The sequence below is a fragment of the Dreissena polymorpha genome, chromosome 5, assembly GCF_020536995.1.
Source record: "Dreissena polymorpha isolate Duluth1 chromosome 5, UMN_Dpol_1.0, whole genome shotgun sequence".
NCBI lineage: Eukaryota > Metazoa > Mollusca > Bivalvia > Myida > Dreissenidae > Dreissena > Dreissena polymorpha.
In genome coordinates, this window is record NC_068359.1 from 27,163,119 (window position 1) to 27,173,294 (window position 10,176).

The window sequence follows — 10,176 nt, forward strand, 5'->3', positions numbered from 1 at the left end:
AAACACACGCACTTGCACGTGCTCTTTCCCACACCCACACGCACTCACACACGTAACCGCGCATCTGTATCACTATTGTTTATGTTACGTATAGAAAATAAAAGATGTTATTTATTTCAGAACTTGCATATTTTTAATTGTCACTTTAGAAAAACAAAACAATGCTCAATTAATCCAGAAAAGTATAATAGCTTACATCGCTTTACTATGTAACGCTCAGCGCTCACAACAGACGAACGCCAACTGTATTTTACGCCGTTTATTCTTCCACACTTAAACCAGATGCTTTACATCGAGGCCGTGTTATCGATTTATATCTACACAGCGAGTGAATCGAGAGATATTGAAAATGTGAATAGTGGTTGGATTTAAATTGCTCAGGCGTGCAAAATTCAAAGTGTCATTACATATTTTTTACGGAACATTAACGAGAAATGAATTATCTACACAGGTATGTAAATATTATTGCAATCCGTTGATACTAAGTGTCTTATATCGGGGCTTGAATGTTGCGCACAAAATCCTTGCGCAACAATATAGACAAAGAACAAAAAATCTCCACCACATAATTGGTCTTTCAACCTTTGTACGCTCCAAATATTACCCATAAGAAAAGTAGCTTAATATTTGAGAGCGTCAAAAATTTGGACTAATTTCTGCCTATTCTACACTATTGTTTGGAATATATTAAAAGGTTAGACAATAGAACTTCATCAGCCAAGGGAATGCCACAGTCTTCGGGGAAGAAAACATGGCTACCTCTGGAGAGAACTTAAAGATCTTAAAGATGACTGCAAAGTAAGAAAGTATGTATTGTTAATTGTAATTCTGTTGATCCATTATTACAGTCATTTATTAAAGAGGTTTGTGTATCCTAAATAGTTAGATATAAATGTACTTACCATGAGAACACAGGCAAGTTATAATTATTATTAAATCAAAGATGATTTTTGTTTGCTTCAAAAAAAATGAAGCAGAGGAGTGTACTGAAGACATATATGACAACCATGTGGTGATCCTGGTCTGGTATGACAATGATAATGATATTCATAAATATCATAGTTTGATTTCTCTCAAACATGATCACTGAGAGTAGAACATAAATGTCATTTCAAATTCTCTATTTTTCTGCAAAGGATTTCATATGTATTTCTGTTTTCAGGCCCAGATGGTCCTATGATGACTCAACAATGGATGACAAGGAAAACACAAGACGAGGTCCACTTTTGAGAGCTTTGACTGGAAATCGTAGTGCTTCATTTGTGGCGAAAAGTGCAGCCGTCATAGAGACAATACATCAAGAGTTTTTAGCAGAAGTTGGTCCCTAGGGCCAAACAAAAAAATTGTGTGTTTCGGGAAACGGCTGAAAAAAAAAATAGGAGGGTAGGTATTTTTTTCTGGTCTTTGCGATGGCTCACATGCTTTTGCAATGGGAATATCCGTAAAAAACATCGTACCGATGTATGCACGTCCTAGAAATTGGACCATATTCCGTTTCTTGTTGAATTCTCAAATGCGCATAATTTAATTTGTAATACGAAACACTTATCCCTATTTAATTTTTACTCGACATTCTTCAAACAAACTGTAAATGTACAGTGTGTTTTAATCTTTTCTCTCGAGAAAAGCGCGCGCAAATTATTCCCTACATGAACAACGTTGCGTCAAACGCATGGAAAGCGTGCGTGCATTAAATTTCCGTTTAATGTTCCGTGGTAAATTTTAACAGAATGATATAGCGAATGATTTAGAATTTGACATTTTCTCAAAATTAATTGCAAATCAAACATACTGTATATTTATCGTTACGGACGTTTACATAAGTCACTATTGAAACAGTTATTGTACTGTATACTGGTGCAACAGAAAATCCAGACGAAACTGGATTAAGTGTTGGGTGTCAAAACGAATCCCGGAATAAACCCCCTTCGGAAGAAACACCCTTCCTTTAAAACAGCATAGCGGAAGAAACCCCCTTTCACATTTTGCATAAACGGAAGAAACACCCTTCCATAGCGGAACAAACCCCCTTCCAGTTTTCAGACAGGCGGAATAAACCCCCTTCATAACTGTTATTCAAACTTTTCGAAAAACATTGACACGTAATTCGATTCACAATTTTCCTGTTTGAAGCAATAATAAACATTTTGTATATTACATGCTCACATTAGTATCACTACATTATATATATATATATATATATATATATATATATATATATATATATATATATATATATATATAATAAAAGTTAAAACACGTGTCTGGGATTTTAATTATATATTGATTTAGCCAACGCGTTTCGCATAGCTCATCAGGGCATAATACAATATATTACAACGTCAAAAATCTATATATATATATATTAGAGACAAAATATTAACTGTGCAGTGACAATCTTGTGTCAAGCTCGTATGTACCAATAGGGGTCGTCGTATACCGGGTTTCATGTTTTAGTTGTATACGTATACCAGGCCTTTTTTATGTACAGAAAAGCATTTAGAAAAACAAAATTATGAAAAAAATAGAGGTTGATGTATAACAACAAAAACACAAATAACACTATAAAAAGTCTTATAAGCAGTACGTTGACCATATCTTGTGTCATTTTCATAGATCTATATGTGGGCTTTTAATTGCAAATTATATATATAAAAAAAAAGATTGACATAATTATACACCGAAGTTTGACAGCGAGTTATGTAGGAGTCACGCTGTTGGGCGGTCGGTCGATTGGTTGGTCGGTTGATTGGTTGTTTGTTTGTCCGAATCAAATGTTTAAAGTTTGTTGAGCGACTCCATTTGTCAAGCTATTGAATTTTAACTTGGAATATGTAATCCCCTTTAAAGTGAAGATGTGCAAGACACTTTTTCATGAGCAGTGATCCAAGCGTTCTTGAGTTATTTAGCCTTGATAGTAAACCACACGTTCTTGAGTTATTTAGCCTTGATAGTAAACCTATTTTGGCAAACGTATACAATTTTCTCCGTTTGTGAAGTGATCTTTGTTCATATTTCTCAAGCGATAGAATTGAAACTTGAAATATGGCAATAACATGAAGTGTATGATGTTCAATACACAATTTTGTTTGCTCTTTCAAAGTGGTGAGAGGGTATGTTAAGTCATGTTTGTGACAAAGCTGTAGTTTATGTACGTAAAATGCATCACGTATAACGATCATGAAGTTTAAACTTAATTAGTTTTAACCCAATTCCAAATAATGGAACAATTGTTAAGAGTTTAATGGGCAGATATATTGACTTTAATTTAACATAAATGAAATAATGCATATTGCCACTTTTAACCTGAACGTGTTTTTAAATAAACCTTGTAAAATTCTACTTGCAAATTATCTGATAACCTGTGTACTTATTATATTATGCTTGCAAAAACTGTGCATATTTGTTTTAAATGAGACACTCCATACATATATATCAGCGCATGTAATTTAATCATGAATAAGGCACAATTCTAATATTGGGAGATTAATCTCCAAGTATAAACCAGCTTGACATTGATGTCAATAGAGCTACAAAGTGGTTCATTTCTGCAAGATTCTACACATCCATGTTTTCAACAAGATATTGTTCCAAAACAGTCGATACTTACAGATAATTCTTACTCACTTTTAGATCAAAAACGTCGGTGGATACCGTAATCATTACAAGTAAACAAAGATGAGAAGCTATTTATCATACGTGATATGGAGAGCCCTCAGTTAATCTGCACTAATCGGAGCAAATTATCAGCTACATTTGTTCGAGTGGACAGAAACCAACTCGTTTATCTTGTAATCTAAAAGTGCTCAGTTTAAAAATTATTATAGGGCGGTTAACAGCATTGCTTGTAAAACTTGGTTGACAAATTAAATTGTTGCAAAATTTTGCCCAGATCTTCGACTTCAATCTGAAAAAGCCATATATACATGAACATAATAATCTGCATTTCTGTCGTGTGTGTTTATTTCCCCATAGTAATACTGTATTCGAATAGTAAATATTAATGCGATTGAACTCGTTTATATTCGAGGGTGAAGAAAGATTACATAAGTTTATAGCCCTCTACTGCTTGATAACCCAAGCTGAAATAAGTCGTAGCTTGCTGAATCCAGCCGAATGGATTAAAGGTAGATCCAAAAGTGTGCTTCTGCTCGTTGGCGCTGTTCGGCAAATGTTGCTGTAATTTTACCCGACTTATATTTTAAGTTGTGCCCAAATACACCCTTGCTTGAAATTAATTCCTGAGTCAGACACAAAAATGTGATAAAAGTCATAAAACTTATCCTCGGCGGTAAAACAATTTGGCCGCCTGTGAGAAGTTTGTTTGAAAAGTTCTCCAAAAACAAGGATATTATCATTAAGTGTGGGAAATCTTAACTCTGCACAAATGTAAAGACAATTCTCCCCATCAAGTGATTTCTACTGATAGCATGTTCTGATTTCTTCGCCAAGCTGTTTGTTTTCACTCCTGATGTGTGCACAATGATTTTATCTTATCTAAGTACACATTGCTCACGAAGACCTTTTGTGACAATGTTGTGTGCGTCGTCTGTTCGTTATCATGTACCATATTAACACTTCAGAACACACATGGATTGCTCAATTTCACGAAACTTTTTCAGCACATTTGTCGCAATGATATTTCGGACAACGTCACTAGGTCAGATTTAAAAAAGGGCTTGTGAAAACTCTAGAAGAAACACGTGTTACACAATCTTCATGAAGCGTACCAGAACATGTGTTTTTATGATATATCAGCAGAGTGTTTGGAAACGATTTTTGTTCGTTAAAAACATGGCTGTCTGCGGGAGGGGGGTAGCAGCTGTTATAACATGGGTATAGTCAAACCTTGTGACACTCTAGAAGTCTGATGTTTTGCACAATCATTATGAGACTTGCATAGAACCTTTTTTTCAAATGATATATCAGCATAGTTTGAAAATGGCCCTTGTCCTTTTAAAAACATGGCCGCCGTTGGGTAGGGCAGTTTTCTTATGTGGCTATAGTGAAACAAGGAGGTGAGGCAGTTGTTCGAGGCTATAGTGATATATTGTCGACGCGCTAGAAGACAATCATCATTAATTTCAATCAGAACATTTTTTAATGATATCTCGGCTGAGTTTGTAAATGATTCCGGTCTGGTTTTTCTTCTTTTGGCCAAATTATGGCCAGAGGTATCCTTTATTCATCAGCATGAAAAGCCTGACCTAGTTTGTTTGTCTAGTTTGACTATTATTGATGCTGTCAGAAAGTCAAAGGAGTTGGAACAGGTCATTGAAGATGACAATTTTTTATCAAACGATGAACCACCAGAGTCAGAGGACGACACAGATGAAGCTGTAGTTCATAAGGCGATGGGTATTTTGAGAAGACGAATTATAGAGAATAATCCTAAATTTGATAACTTCTTTTACGCTTCAGAAGAAATCAAATTGTCAGATCAATAGCAGTTTGTGGAGCCTCTTCTTTAGTGTTGGTTACATGACAAAAAATGCTACAAGGAAGCTTCTGAGAGGACCATTACAAGATGTCTAGCTGTTGCTTGTGACCTAACTACACTTGTCACGTAAAACCCATCCCCTAAACACCTGGGCTTAGGGGTACACCTCAACAACGAGTTTGGCAGCCGCCATCTGATTGAAGATAGGTACTCTCTTGTTTATTCCATCTCATATCCAGATCTTCGGTTATTCTTGACATCAGCAGATCAACAGAACATTGCATCACACAAAATAACAGACTCTGGTGGTATTGTACCAGACAATATACTACCTAGAGACCAAAGGGGGAAGCTTGTAGTTGCAGTTGCTGATAACTGGAATCTGAATGAGCGAACAATTGATGGTAAAAGGACGACTAATGCGATGACAAGCATGTTGGTCAGCAGTGCGCCAGCCGAGTCAACGAGGATCCCACGACTTCCAAAAGCAACAAGTAGGACGTTTGACAGTCAGTCACTTCCTGGTTTACAGGAGTTGTTTTTCAGTGTTTGTGTTTATGTTGGTTTGTATTGTGCTGTATTGTGCTGTTTTGTACTGTTTGGGCAATCGGTCACTTGCCTTAAATAAAGGACCAACTAATTGTTTTAATGAAAATTCAATACTGCTCCAGCAGCTGGAGTTTCACTTCTTTATATTGTAAATGGAAAACATAATTTGTTATTTGCATCATTTGTTTTAGTAAATACAATGTTAAACCTCATAATTTACAACATTTGTAAATAACGTTTATGAGTCTGTATCAAGCACTAATACCTGGTTAGATTTGATTGTTGAATAAATATGATACATGGAACACTGCATAGCTGTTCTTTACATTTGCCTTGATAAGTCTTAAAGTATTTATTAAAGATTAAAAGCAAACTTATTAAACTTGATCGTTATAATGCCAAATGACTTGCCACGAACCAGGAAAATGGCCACATAGCGTATGTAGTCTTGGTTACCATGGTTACCAACACAATTTTAGGCATTTACTTTTGTTTAAAATGAAGCTTGTCAACGTGGCTATATAATAAAGAGGTTAGTTATCACAGCAAATGTAAAGCATTTGAATTAAAAAAGAAAATGATATGTCAATACTCAAATTTTCGTATATTTTTCCATTTTGACCATGAAATGACCTTGACCTTGACCTTTGGTGACCTTGATGATCTGTTTGGTAGAAGCCCTATATCAATGGATTACTTCTATCAGATATTCAAGTCAGTACATATAGGTGTTCAATAGACGTACCGGTGTTCTATTTTCACCTTTATTAGTAATTGAATTATAAAACGGCGGCCATCTTGGACGCCATCTTGGATTTCTAAGCCCTCCAGCACTTTCCAGAAAAACGACATCTTGTTCTGAAATCTACAGCCCCTGACGAACATTTTTGTATATTAAACCCTCTGTTTATGAGTTGTGGCCAGTTAGATGTTATAAAGCTTAACAAATTTGCAGCAATATGTGTTGAAAATTACTGATATTTCCACAATTATTTTAATCCTCAAAACACACTGAAACTCAATTCCCTTTTATATAGCTTTTATATAAAACATAACATTGTATTTCTGTTTTAGCTAATTAAGCATGTGAAGTTATGAAATCAACATGTCCAACATGAATGTACACAAAAATTTCAATGCACAAATGGAAAGTGTGTCTACTTTAAAAATAATGTGCATGTGTTCATACGCGTCGGCACATGTAATCTGCCGTTTAATTTGCCGTTTGATTGACAGATATTTATTATCAACACAAGTGTCATAAACATTAGTGTGTCTACTTTAAAAATAATTTGCATGTGTTCATAATGATACACATCGACACATGTAATCTGGCGTATAATTGGCCTTTTGATTGACAGATACTTACTGTCAAACTATCAATATGAGTGTCATAAACATTAGTGACCCAATGTGCCCCCCCCCCCAACAGGTTGGAAGGTGTTTGTCCAGTAATTAAGCAAGCTTAATGATGCTTTCACTTGTATCTTGAACCTTGAAAAATGCATGCAGTCATGTGTGTTTTTTATCACTTTCTTTGTCTAAATTAATACATTATATAATATAGAAGGAACAAAAGACTAAACAAGTTTTTGCATATTTCTAATACTCATCAAAATGGCGGTTCATTGAAAATAAACGTTTCCAATATTAATTCACAAAATTTATTTGTTGTTCAATAAAATACTTTATTTCTGTCACAAAACATTTGACAGGTTGTAGATATCGCATTATGGCTTCCAAATCAAATAACGATTTTATGGTGTTGATCATTTACGCTAATTATTACAACAAATAACAATACAATTTATTCCAAAGCCGATGTTGGTGTGGTGTGATATAGTTCTTGATTAATGTATTGTGTTTTAGAATTCATTTAAGAAGTTCTGACTTATTTTCTTATGAAAAAAATGACTAATTGTATATATTTTATGTATCAGTAACCAGTGCTTTTGCCAAACAGTGACTGCTCATGCACAAACATTAGTCCAATGTAAACAATAACAATTAACTTGTCTATAACATAAATAGGATGATAAATAGTGCACACACACATCACTTTGCATTCGCTATATTCCAGTAACCCTAATTCATTTCGGCATAACCAACTGGTGACTTCCGGTTAAACGTGAACATTTATTCTTCTTGCGCAATAACGAAAATAATCAACTTCGGTGAATACAGTATGTATCAAAATGTCTTTTTTTTGTCAGATAATGAAGGATATGTTACCTAAATTATATTGAATTTGGTGTATATGCACTCAAGTAATTGTCTTTCGATGGGTTTTCAGCCGAATTTGATTTTTTAGTGGTACAGTAGTGGGAGGGGTGCAGTGTTCAAAATAATTTATTTTGAACTGAACCAGGGACATATGTTGTAAATGTCCCTGACTGAACATTGATATAAATATACCAACCTGTTGAATTTTTATCTATTTTCTTTTTTAACAAACATATTTTATTTCTTTTTTAACAAACATATTTTATGTTAAAACATAATATTTACTTCATATTCACTTACCCGGTATTGTACATTTTTAAATATCATAAATCATAGTTTTGCGTTGTTATTTGTACACAATTTTTGTATAAATAAACGACAAAAAAGTAAAAGCACTCCAGTTAAAATGTGCTATTCTTATGTTGTTTTCAGACTTGACAAGGATAAGTCGAACGATTTGTTACTGGATATAAGGTTCGAAGCTTTGTAAGAGGTACATGAACACCATCAAACATCACGGAAGGTGTCGTTATGCAGCCAGTCAAATATTACAACCACAGTGACAGACAGACAGGGACTCTGGTGTTAATTGAAAGCTTTTTATCTCAAAGAACTATATAAACAAACCATTTTATATTTATTTTTGCATAATCAAAACAAAGTGTATGTATTAACATAAGTGTAAACACGTATTTGTGTTTTTTGCTTCTTTGTTATTACTGTTATTGATGAGATACATATGCAATCTGATTATGCATGTTAATAAAACAGTGGTTTCAAAACAAACAAGAATTGTTTTTGAATTTGTATCACCCGCAATTAAAATTGTGTATATGGATGTGTGCAAATTCATTGATGTATGGTAGAATCCTCACAAAACATGGAGTTTCATGTAGAAATCTTCTATAGTATTTGAGATACAACATGTAGAGTCCTGAAAAAGTTACATCATAAACAAACAACAACGGGCAATAACTCTGATTAAAGAAAGTGTAGGGTTATGGTTCTTGTGCACTACAATTCTCCTCATCCAAAAGTTTCTGATATACAGATGGACAGACAACGCCAATTCTATATCCCTCCTCCTATGGCGGAGGATAAAATAATAATAATAAACCCAATGATGCTTGTTTGTGGTCTTTTAATTTAAGTTTCTTTAGTTTACAATAACATGCTCACATGGGTTTCTTTAATATATCAGAATAAACACTACATAAATTATTTCATTACATAACAGTAAGCATACAAATTTCACATGTTAAATACAATAGTAATTCAGTATCAACTTCATAAAGAAGTACAGCAGTATTCACCAAGTAAGTTTAACTTGTCAATTTTTGAATTTGCAAATCTTGCTATACAAACATATAAAAGCATCAATTAACACTTAACAAGTTATCATACAAATGTCTTTAATTTGGGGTTAACTATACCAAAAAAACATATTAAATTGTACTACCGGTAATACATGAATAAATTTCAAATGAAACCTGAATATCTTACTTAAAGATGCTTAATGAAAATACTCAACAGCCCCAGTCATAAAAGGGGGCTGCAAGATCTTATTACCACTGCACCAAGTAATAAACATGAAATGTTGTTTGATTTGTCAAAATGTATGATGATATTTTTATTTTTTTATTCAATCTTTACTTTGATTTTTTTCTTTCACTGCAATACTTGAACGATTATGTAATTCCACAGAACAGTTACCGGGTATGTAGTTTGTCAAGGCTGGTCCATTAAAAAAAAAGAGTTACAAGAACATTACTCCGTGACACTTTTTAACTTTTTCTATTTCTGTAAACTGTTCATTTTATATCAAGATATCACTTCAAGTCTGCTTTCAGATACTTTCATCTCCTCCCTGAAAAGAAAAAAAATATAGATAATAAATCATTTTTTTAATTGAAAGTTCATGTACATAGTTACAACCATAAAATTATTTGATGAAAAATTGAGCC

The 10,176-nt window shown here is 33.7% G+C and overlaps 1 long non-coding RNA gene across 2 annotated transcripts; it reads left to right on the top strand.

Moving 5' to 3' along the window:
- The first annotated feature begins 214 nt into the window (after positions 1-214).
- Positions 215-8,851, top strand: LOC127880616 (uncharacterized). Of its 2 annotated transcripts, XR_008049653.1 has the most exons (4): positions 215-451; positions 695-806; positions 1,163-1,383; positions 8,645-8,851. It is a non-coding gene; the product is annotated as an uncharacterized LOC127880616 (long non-coding RNA). The 2 variants fall into 2 exon arrangements; XR_008049652.1 differs by having other exon boundaries at positions 215-806.
- Positions 8,852-10,176: the final 1,325 nt, after the last annotated feature.